Source organism: Chiloscyllium plagiosum, chromosome 20 (genome assembly GCF_004010195.1).
Source record: "Chiloscyllium plagiosum isolate BGI_BamShark_2017 chromosome 20, ASM401019v2, whole genome shotgun sequence".
In the NCBI taxonomy this organism is placed as follows: Eukaryota; Metazoa; Chordata; class Chondrichthyes; order Orectolobiformes; family Hemiscylliidae; genus Chiloscyllium; species Chiloscyllium plagiosum.
In genome coordinates, this window is record NC_057729.1 from 27,314,294 (window position 1) to 27,326,460 (window position 12,167).

Sequence of the window (12,167 nt, forward strand, 5' to 3'; positions counted from 1 at the left end):
TTGCCAGCTTCATTGAAGTAAACATGTGGGATAATTTGCATTTAAAACTTGGAGCAGTGGAGTTATCCTGGGAGGCTCACTGAACTTCAAAAGTAATGAGACATTCCTTGTGGTCATTATGGTAAGTTCCTATATGCTTTTATGTATATATGTTGTGTCAGAGAAATCATTGATAATAATCTGTTAATTTAAATATGCAAAGTTGCATTTTGTGTCTACATTTAATATTTTCTTTTATGTTTTCATGCAGCTCTCTTTGCACTATGGTTCTTGTAACTTCACTTAAAAATGCAACAGCTATGATGGGTTACAAACACAATAGTTACAAAATAATTCCTGTAGATATATTTTGTCATCTTCTATTTAAAAGTAAATAGGATTCCCTGGATATTGTGATATTTGTGGGTATATCATCCCTGCCTCAGTTAGATACTGTATTCATACCTTGCCCCAGCACTTGACGGCCAAGGAAGGTCTGTAATAATCAGCAACAAACAAAAATCAATTATCAACACGTGCAGGCTGTAAGACTCAGAGAGATTTCTAGTCAGCCATGTCAATATGGGAACCTCTACCATCACTATCCACAGCTCTAGACTACAATCTGCAAGTAAAAGTATGTTGCCACAGCAACACAGACTGTGACTGAACTGTAATACCACAAAGATTTGTTTTTAGGATCAACATGTATGAGTTTTCGCCCAGTTTTTAAAATGGCATCTGAATCTGATCGTTATTGCAAAAGATAGATTCTGCATTTGGTTATTGCTGGTGCTGATACAAAATCATACTGCACCAAATTCAGCTGATGCTTTGCACAAAATTTAGTCTGCTGCCTTGGTAACCTTTTTCTACATTCAATTATGTTCATTTACAGACACTGTTACAGGAAGATTAGTACAAACCATACAAGACTCATTATAGAAGAGATTCTATGATGCATGAAAGCATCAATGATTTATAAACAGCATACTTTTATAGCACTTACATGATTATGGTACTTGCTGCATTAAAATTCAAGCATTATTTTGTTCATCACTTGGGCAGGAGAACCATGATTTTGTCTCTACGGCAATCAGGAACTAGTGATTCACCCATGCGTTTCTGTGAAAGGCTGTGAATAGTTGAGGACAATCTCCATGAATTCAATGTCAGTAAACATTTATATTGAAAGAATTTGAAAGCAACGAAAAAGATGCACCAGGGGTAGGACTGACGACAAGTGGTGAGCAGTTAAGGTCATGGGAGATACATGTAACTTTTGTTCCATTGATATTCATTCCGGGTCACAGCCTCAGTCATTAAGATTATTATATGCATCATAAACAGCAAGACTGTTTTCATCAATCAGTATTGTAGCAGAAAACAAATTCAAAATAATTGCAAAAAAAAAAAGCACCTCACATCAAGGTGGTTTAAATCATGGAAGATCTTGAAGGAATTAGGCAAGTGTCTGAAAAAAACAAATATTAATGAATCTTCGCCAAAATAAGTGGGTCAGTTTTTTGGAGGGTTTTTCTTTACAGGACTAGCATGATCTCTCACCAGGATTAACAAACTCACCTCATTAACTACTGACCCCACCTCTATGGTTCTTTTCTCACCTGAGTCCAGCCCCATTAGACCAGTCGCCTTTTGCAGAAACATTCATTGCTCCTTGGAACTCTACTGAAATGCCAGTGCCATCTCTACCAACTTGCCATACACCTGGCCAAACACAGGCATGCTGAAACTGTCTTGCTCATTGGCACACTGTTGTTCTGGGGATGTTGGAGAAGGGGAAATGGTGTCACAATTCAGCAACAGGAACTTGGACTTGCTGGTGCCCAGGGTGGTCATAAAGAATACTGTCCTCTTAGTGGAAGGCTGGCAAATGTCGATGCCTCCAGATCCTTGCAACCTGCTCATAGGTTGCCTCACACATCAGTGCGGTTTCTGCAATCTGAGGAACTGCCAGCAGTGCTGCAGAAAGATCAATGACATTCGCCTCTTTACCACATTATTTTCTCTGCTCAGTCACATTCACCCTCTCCTACTGCATTCATTTCCTACCACTCTCCTTATTGCATGCAACATCTCCCTCCCAATCACCCACAACACTATTAGTCATGCCTACTCACTCACCCACCAGTTTTCAATCATCTGAACCAATGCTAACTGCAATGCCAGCCACTTTCACACCACCTCAAGTCTACCTCTCGTCCTTGTGGAAGGAAACAGCTAATAACGGGGCCAGTATTTCCAGGACAAGTGGAGGAGTGCCCAACATGAGGCTCCCCACCCACTCACAAGGAAAGGTATACTGCTCTTGTGGCATGTCACATCCTGCCAGAGTAGGTACATTCGTCAGTTCACTGTAACTCTTGCATTAATCCTGCTGTCACTCATTTATTGCACATTACTACTAACCATAACTGGCTCTGCTACTAGACCAGGTCACTGCCTTCTTGCCAACACAGTCCTTCTCCTGCTACCCCCCTCAAGGTGCTGCCATCTTGAAACATCTGCCGTTATTGCCTCCAAACAGTGGAGGCGCTTTACCACCACTGCCGACACCAGTCCAGAGCGTCAGGAGGATGTCCCTGCTGCCACCTCCAATCACCTTGAGGATATGCATCCACTGCCACCTCAGAAACTGGCAGGTGTCGCTTACGGCCTGCTCTACTGGCCACGCCCATTTTGCTGACTAACCCACTACCAAAGGTTCCAAGAAAAACAATAGAGAAAAAAAAAAGAAAGAGCAGAAGTAAAAGAAAAAGGGAAGTAAAGAAAAGATCAGGGAGCAGATAAGCCCTGGGCAAGAGTCCACATGCAGCCCTGCCACTCTGCTGCCATCTTGAAACTTGGATGATCCTTGCAGCTAACAGCAAGCAACCAGGCACCACTCTGACTTCAAATGTTGAGAATTCACGGTGTCTTTGTTTGCTCACAGGTGATACAACGGGATCCAGTATATCAGTGAGGCAAGTGCTGTTAATAAGGTTTTAACAAGCACTAATCCCCTGTCAAAAACAAACTCACTGCTGTCCAGTGAGAAGTTCATCTTGGCGCATTTAGTTTTATTTAGTTAAAAAGATGCAACAAGTTGCTCCCAACAGCGACATCAGCCTCGTTGGATTTCTTGTATGCTTCTCACCACAGCCCATATCATTCATGTCCCTATAAGATTCAGTCCAGAGTATGAGCAAATGAGTGGAACTGGCAGAACTAGTTATGTATAAAACATACACCAACCCTTGGGCCTTCGACCGGTTTCTAACATTCTGTGATTCCATGTTGATCAGCAACTTCTGAGACAAGTCAAAGTTTCACTGCAATCAACTTCTCTACAGTTCACTTACAAAACTACCGACCAAAATTAGTCTTTCAGAATATAGGCAACTCTCCTGCATAAGTTATTTGTGAGTGAAGTCCATAATGCTCCATTTTGCAATTGCCACAGTAAAACTGTACCAAGCAGCATGGTGGCTCAGTGGTTAGCACTGCTGCCTCACAGCACCAGGGATCCGGGTTCGATTCCAGCCTCGGCTGACTGTGTGGAGTTTGCACAGTCTCCCAGTGTCTGTGTGGGTTTCCTCCCACAATCCAAAGATGTGCAGGTTAGGCAAATTGGCCATTCTGAATTGCTGTTCAGGGATGTGCAGGTTAGGTGCATTAGTCAGGGGAAATGTAAAGCAATAGGGTAGGGGAATGGGTCAAGGTGGGATACTCTTCAGACGGTCCATGTGGACTTGTTGTGCCAAAAGGCCTATTTCCACTGAAAATGGTGCATGTTTGGATTTATTTTGACTGTGACAACCTTAAAATGTATGTCAAAGCAAAACTGTGCAAGTCGCTGGTATATCATCAATTGCAAATTATTATGGATAAGGAACACAAGCACAACTCCTTTTTCCACGTGGCCAACACATATACATCACCATCATACTAGTACATGGGTAATGGTTGCTGTTCCCCAGGAAAACTATGGGTTAACGTAAAACAATGTCATCGAAAGTGCAAAATGTGGATTTATTTTAAAGTGCTGATCAGGGCCAGCTGTTAGGGTGCTCAAGCATACACAAAATGATGCAGAATCACCTAATTAAGAAATGAACAGTGCACATGATAACCTGAGTCAGAAATGGGGAAGGCCATTGTCACTTTCTGAAGGTTTCAAATCACATCATTTTACCCTGCAAATCTTTTATGCAGAATACAAGCACATTCTTTACTGTCTCCAAAGGATCCAGCTAAACCCTTCCTATTCATCTAGCCATCCAGATGCCTTTTAAGTGTTGTAATTATACCAGCCTCCAGAGGAAGTGGAGGAGGCCGGTACAATTACAACATTTAAAAGGCATTTGGATGGCTAGATGAATAGGAAGGGCAAAATGCTGGCAAACAGAACTAGATTAATTTAGGATATCTGGTCGGCATAGTTGAGTTGGACCGAAGAGTCTGTTTCTGTGCTGTATATCTCTATGAATCTATGACAATCCCAACTCTCAGCATTGCAATTACTGTGCAGGAACACAATCATCAGCCCACCAGAGGCATTTGTGTCATGGCTTTTGCTTACTTAATCCTATTAAATTGAAAATGAAAACTTATATAAACTGTGCTCATTTGAACGTTGCTAGAATCAGGCATAGACTGTCCAGCATTGGCTCCCCAGGTGCATTGTAAAGCCACCATTAACTATTGTAAAAGTTTTTCTCGGACCTTTCATTCATCAAGACAGACTTCAATGTAAGTAATAGTTCAAATATTGATAAATAATATTCCATGTTTTGGCACTGACATGCTATATTCATTATAATTACTGTTTTCAAGTTGGTCGTTGTGGAATGTAACACACATCTGGCAGACCGGAATTTCGATACCAACTATGTTTTGCTGCAGATTTCATTGAGGGACTCTGTACAAGCTGAGAATCATGAAGTATCCTGCCCAACCCCCATCCCACCAATCGAGGCATTTCTTAATGCACACTAGCAATTCCTCTGCATTCCACAAAGACTAAAATCTTTTTTAAAAGCTGAAAAAACACTTTAAAACATAGCACAGGCAGGGTTGAATTTATACCAAAGCTGCACAAAGTCAAACACATGAGCCAAGAATCCTGAAGAGAGTTTTATATCAGAGCTTCACTGAATTCAGGAATCACATTCACACTTCACTTGAATTTCACTGCCACTTCTTTCTGGAGAGGCACCATAACAACTTCACATGGATGTCAAAATAGTCAGTGAGAAGAGCAGAAATGCACAGCTCAAAAAGTTGGCCATTCAGAGTATTATCGTGCATTTTTCTGAAACTATCATGTATTTAGTCATATTCTCTTGTTCTTTCCACTTACCCTTTTGAAGATTTCTTTCAAGTATTTATCCAGCCTCTTTTGATGAAGTTATTATGGATTCTGATTCAAGGGCAAAGAACAAAATTGACCCTTTTCCTTCATCCTTTTACTGGTCTTGTATCAGCCATGGATCTTAATACTTAGCTGCTGCAAAGCCAGTGCAGAAGGAAACTATGTAGATGTTATTCTGAAAACTATTTGGTCGGCTTCAATCCAAAACCACTGTTAGTATCATCTATTTTGAAGGTAGCAGACAACTCTCTACTACTTAGAAAGTTGTTTTAGGAATTTACTATGTACAGAGTGGAACCCATAAACTATAAATGTAGACAAGCAGAATTCTCCTTGAAGTACTTTAATATTAAATGCCTTGCAGAACACCATGACGAACAGAGTTAGTAATTCTGTCCAGTCAGGATTCTACCTTCTAGAAGAATCTGTTCAAAAGCCTGACTTATAAAAGGCTTTACACAATTGAACTGTGGTTGCCCTATATCTAATAAAGATAAAAACAGTCCTATTTCAGCATGTAAAAGTATAATTAAAATACTATACATTTTTCAACATTTTTCATCCCACTACTAACAAATGAAATTCTCCAAAAATCTTTCCTTTCTTTATGAATCATGCATGGGACAATTTCTGGAAGGAGGAGAATAGCCAGTAAAATGGAAATGTTTCATATTTTGCATCAGGAAATTCCTGGGAGATACGCCAGGAACAGCAAGACCATCAGTTGGTGCTACAATCCATAGTGTTCAATTTATGCTTCATCCAGACTTCGCTTCCAACAAAATACTTTGTTGGGAGCAATTTTAAATAGAATTTGTCAGACTAGAGGGTCTTTTAAGTGTGTTACTAATCCAGCTTGGTTTTTCTATCTTTTATAAATTGGGACTTTTCCAAATCTATGAAACCCTAAAAGCAGACTGGAAGGTCAGGTTTATTGTTAACAGCATTCATTAATGGATTGTGAAATGAAACAGTTTTAAGACTTGGAAAAAAAAGCATCATTAATTCTCTCACACTTACACCACCACACACGCTGCTTTCCACCTGACAATTTGTAATTATTAAATGTGCATGAGTAAGCTTTTGTCAAGCCTGTACAATATTTTAATTCAATTTTGAATTCATTCATATACTTGGCATTATTTGTTCTTGTACAAATGGCATATTCAAATGAAACACCAGGTGGCACCATGACTGTGGTTAAAGAAAGTCTCTTTGGTCTCTGGAGAAGTTAAAAGTTAGAAACAATCCTGATTTGAAATTCTCTCACTTTAATATCTTGAATCAATAGGAAAATTTGAAAAACTCATTACAATGCACACTTAAACCACCTAAAAGCAGATATCTAGTGCATGTGAATGCTCATATATGCACATGATGACTATCAGTTCTTCCATCATTAATTCATTTTGAAAATAATTTTTTGAAAATCCAATGGTGCACAAGGAGAACAGTGGCAGTTAATGACCTATAGCTTTAATGCGAGGCTGGGAGGAGCAGTTCCACTAGCTCTGGCTCAATAACAAAAGTACGTACAACACTTTGGGTCGTTACTTTCAGCAGTCCTTAAGTAATGTAGGTTTGGGTGCAAAGAATTTGAAGACATGGGCATATACATACTGGTCATTCAAAGTCTAATTTCACAGATGGCCTGAAATAACTTTAGTGGCATTAGGCCAATGGTTAGCTCTGGTTTTAGGCATGCATATCAGACTCTGTGAGATAACCCTAACCAATACGGTAGGTAGGACAGTCGGGATGTAAAATGAGACTGCACTCATTGTTGTGTCTATTGGCATCTGTAAATAGGGCACACATTCTAGAACTCAATTCATACTGTATTAACAAGACTACACCATTGATCCTGACTTTTTGTATGTCTCCAGGAGTCCAAATGTTTGAATATTGAACCCATATTACATCACCAGATCCAACAGTAACCACACTGCAAGAGAAACAACTGAACACATACTTTTGAAGACAGTTATCACTTACTGTTACAACATTAAGATGAGATGAAGATTGCATTTCCTGAGGCTTCATTTCAAATATATCTACTTTGGATCTTTTTCTTTGCTCTCAATGGAATACTTGGTGAGAGACATATTTGAGTACGGAGATGAAAGCTATTTAGAAATGGAGAGTTTGATTTAATATCTCCTTGTACTGCTCTTTCTCTACATAAATTTCATAAAGATCTGTCGAAAATCCTCCAGGTGGATGCATTCACAGATGACCTTTGCCTCCGGTTCAGCAATGCGATGAGTTAAAATATAGCTAGAGACATCAGCTGTTGGCAGTGATTCCCTAGTGCACTTCCAACAATTAATTGTTCAGTCTTAACCATTTTCTCAATGGATCATCTATCTAAAACTACATCAGTGGTCATAAAGGGGGTGGGGGGTTAGGTGTGGGGAGTATGAATTTGTTCAGAAACTGTGCATTGTACCATATCAACGACAGAAATCAATTTTTAATCTAACTGGTACAAAGCCAACAATTAGTGTACCTTAAATAATTAGGCACAAGTCATTTTACTACTGCTCGATCATAGAATTGCAATTCAGAGAAAGGGGCAATTCAGCTCATCAAATGTATGCTGACTATCTTAGAGCTGTTAATTCATTTATGCCTGCATTATTTTCTCCAAGTGTTTAACCAATTCCTTCTTGGAGAAACAGGTGACATCACAGGGAAAATAAAAGTAAGAATAAAATGCAGCAAACTTGCTCAGTTATTGGGAACATCCTGGAGTTAAGCAGATTTTGAATTATCATGTTTAGATCCAAGTTTATGTAACTTCTTAAGAGGATAATCACACTGTTACATCTACTTGGGAAGCCAGACAGGTTCTCAGTTCCTTCAATATGACAACAAAGCTTTCAGAACTGAACAAGAGGGTCCGCAACGTGTCTGCATGTGCATGCATGTGTATTAAAACAGGAATGGGACAGGAGGGCAGTCAGTAGAGAGATTTCATCTCAAAGCTTTCTGACAGAAATATGTGTGCTTACATTGGAGGCAAGGTAGATTCCTAATAAATGTAAATCTTATTTAAAAATGTCTGAGACATTTGAATGTGATTTTAGAAATGTGACTTAGTCATCCATGGAAAGAGAAGTGCACATCAAAATATACCAGGCTAAAGAGCAGTCAGTACTATGCTGAGACCACATAGTGAGTTCGAGCTGCAGCAACTGTAATAAGGATCCAAGGCACTTTACAGGAGTGAGGAGAAAGGTGAGGACGTGGTCATGCGTTCCCAGTGCTAGACTTGTCAACTTTACAGGAATGAATAGAAGAAAACAAAATGTTACACCAAACCACATGAGATATTAGAATCAATAGCCTGGCCAAAGAGGCAGATTTTAACAATGTCTTAAAAGGAGAAAGTGAGGCAGAGGGGCACAGGGAACAAATTGAGAGTTTACAGTAATAGAAAAGTAATGAAAAATTAGGGATGCACAAGGGGCCAATACCAAAACCAATATCTCAGAACTTTTGGTCATGGAGGAGATGAGAACATTTGCAGTGATGGAGGGACTTGAAAAGATGGATAGGAATATTAAAATCAATGCAGATCAGTGTATAGAATTGATAGGACAACAGGAATTAGTGTTTTTTAGGATAAGTACAGAGTTTGGAATGCCATCAAGTTCATGGAAAGTACATGTGGAAAACCAGCAGGTTGTCCTTGGATGCTGCCTGACCTGCTGTGTTTTTCCAGCACCATTCTGATCTAAACTTGGTTTCCAGCATCTGCAGTCCTCATGTTTGCCCTGTGTATTGTAATAGTTAAACCTAAGGATAGCAAAGGCAAAATAGAGAGTTTCAGCAGAAGATCAGTGGAGAAAGAATGGAAAAAAGCAGATCTCAGTGATAGCACTAATATACAGTCAAAAAGATTAAATGTGACACCAACTGGAAGGTTATAAACTGATTGGATACAGTCTGAGACTAAACCTGTGAGGAAGCTAGGGTCAGTAGCTAGGGGAATAGACTGTTCTTTAAGAAAGACAGGCTGTATTTAAGGAAAGCTGAATAACATTGTTGAATTTAAACCATGGAAAACAGAGCACCAGGGCAGAAGGGTTCTAGATGAATGCAGCAATGGAGACATGCAATGGAAATATGCACAAAGTGGAGAAGTCGGATCATCTTCAAGGATGCGCCTCAAAAGGAACCAGAACAAGTGATCAGAGGTCAACTCCCAGCAGCTGAACAAAAAGGACCTTGCATCAGCATCTAATTATCTCAAGTAGGTGGTTAAGGTGGATGAATGGATCTTCATATGACCTCTTATTTACTCACGAGCAAGCTCTCTCACTGCTCAACGTGCCATACATCTATCAGACCCACTCAGCCCATTCTGGCAATCAACATTCATGCATAACATCCAGATACTCCAACTCATCTCTCTGCTTCTATACACCTCTAACTGTTCAATATTGGCATGCCCCATAACCTGAACACATTGTATCAGAATCATTGGCTTTCTTCCCCATTTCTTGCATGACAAGGTGGCACACATCAGAAAGGAAGAGACCAACCCAGTAGAGGACCAGATTGCTTGCAGTTCCTGTGTTTTACAGAAGAGATCATTCTCAGCAGTTCAAGGCCAGTGACAATAAAAAAGCTCTCATATTCTATGTCAGAAAGCATGGAGGATAAAAGCATGGTCTTGCCTTACAACCCCTCAATTCCCAGCTTACCTCATTCCTGTGACCTGGTATAATGAGTGAGCTGCTTATCATGTGATCATAGAGACTTGCTTTTTACCATATCACCTTTCCCTTACAGCAACATTCTTCATTTGATTTGGAATGTCTTATGACATTAAACAAGTGATATAAAGATGCATTTGCTTTTGGAGAGTCTTTCAATTTTGAGCTGTCTGCTTTTAACGGTTGGCAAACAAATTAATTCAAACAAAATCCTGGAGTAGTACAGTTCCAGTTTTCATTGTTATTTTTTGTGCAATGTTCATTAATATTTACATATCGTACTTCCACTAGAACAGGTGGAGAAAACAGAATGATATTGGTACACAAAAGGACAGTATTGACTATCTTAGTTAAAAACCACTACCTCCTAGTCACAAAGTATTTTCAAAATACCTCAAGACAACCGTAAAAATTGAGAATTTATAATTTTTGTTCCTGTTCACGCCCAAAAATGTCATTTATTGTTGACTAGATGAGAATCCCACAAGAACAAGTAACTTAAATTTAAAATTAAAACAATGATTTTCTATTACAGTAACAAAGAGAAGGTTCCTACTTACAACCTGAGACTCAGTACAGGATTATGACTTTTCGGGATTCCAGTATTCCAATGCTCTACAGTTCCCAGAAATGAAAGATCAGGTCGTCTGTCGCAAATTTCTAAGAATGCAACAGAATAGTTTGAAAAAAATGCCATCTAAAGGAAAAAAGTCTATGATCCTTTAAAAATGAAAACAAAGGCACTATTACTGAGTACTACTCATGAACATCATTATTGTATGCAATTATTGAGCACTGGTAACTTCAACAACATTACTGTTGTGTCATAAACACCATTTTCTGGACACCATTAATGATTGGACCACATGATGACAATCAATAGATGCCATAAAGCATGGTTACTGGATTTTGTTATGGATGACATTACTAAACAGCATTTTTAAACTTCATAACTGAACTATTATTGATGTACCAATAAAGCCATTGTTGGACCTTATCACAGGGAAACTGTATGAGTTGACAACTTAATGTAAAACAATATTATACCTGTGCAGGTTCCAAGTCAAAATGACTTTATGCACTCCATAACTTGATAGGAAGAATAAAAAAAAATTAAAATGCTGAGAGGTTGCGCAGCTCAGATGCAGAAGGCTCTCAAAAACTAGCAGTGGCGTCCCATGGGTAATAGGTAGGCAAATGGATTGTTGGCCTTTAATTCAAATAGTATGGATAATAAAAACCAGGATGTCTCAATGAAACCATACAACTAGTGCACTGTGAACATTCTCTGGCCTTCTCCCCTCTTGATCCACTTAATCAAGATCCTAGCTCAGTCCTAAATACTCTCACTAAAATGGTCTCTACAGACTTTTGTGACAACACTTTCCACAGATTAACCATCCTCAGGCTGAAGAAATATCCCCTCATCTCATTTCTAAAAGGCCATTCCTCCATGAGGCTGTGCCCTCAGGTCTTCGTCTATCCTACTAATGGAGACATATTCTCCAGATCCAGTCCATCCAGGCCTCTCAGTATTCTGTAAATTTCAATGAGATCCTCCCTCATCTTTCTAAACTCCATTAAGCACACACCCAGAGTGCTCAACCACTCCTCATATGACAAGCCCTTCATCCCTGGGATCAGCCATGATCTCTTGAGTGGTGAAGCAAGCTCAAAAAGCCAAGCAATCTAGTCCTGCTTCTAATTCAGTTGTACACTCTAACTTATACTTTTTCTCCTACAGCATTAGATGACAGTAATATTGAACAACATTATTTGATTCCACGACAGTCAACAATATTGAACTCATACCCTCCAACAACACGATAGGCTCCCAACAAGGCAACCCTCTTAATATAAATTTAAATATAAGAGCCACAGAATGTTTGAGCAAGGAACTTAACTTCTTGGTCAGTCAAATGGAGTAGTTTCCTCCTGTTTTTAAAATCATTTAGCTCAATCCTGTATGTTCACCATCACTATCTAATTTCTTCTTTTGCAACCAGTTGTCTCATTCTGTTGAGCAGAGTCTATGATATCTGGTTAAACAATGATTCATTGAAGAGAATTCTGAACTTTAACCATTATCT

General features: G+C 39.2%; 1 protein-coding gene across 6 annotated transcripts in view; it reads right to left on the reverse strand.

The window, feature by feature from the left end:
* Nucleotides 1–12,167, reverse strand: part of LOC122560108 (extracellular sulfatase Sulf-2-like) — a 303,645-nt gene that overhangs the window by 170,364 nt on the left and 121,114 nt on the right. For 3 of the 6 annotated variants that reach the window (XM_043710348.1, XM_043710352.1, XM_043710350.1), the window contains exon 3: nt 10,638–10,737. The exons of 2 other annotated variants lie outside the window; for them this stretch is intronic. The gene's annotated coding sequence lies outside the window, so the exon portion shown is untranslated. Of the gene's footprint in view, nt 1–7,348; nt 7,537–10,637; nt 10,738–12,167 lie in introns of those variants that run through there. One more of the 6 variants, XM_043710354.1, reaches the window with a different exon arrangement.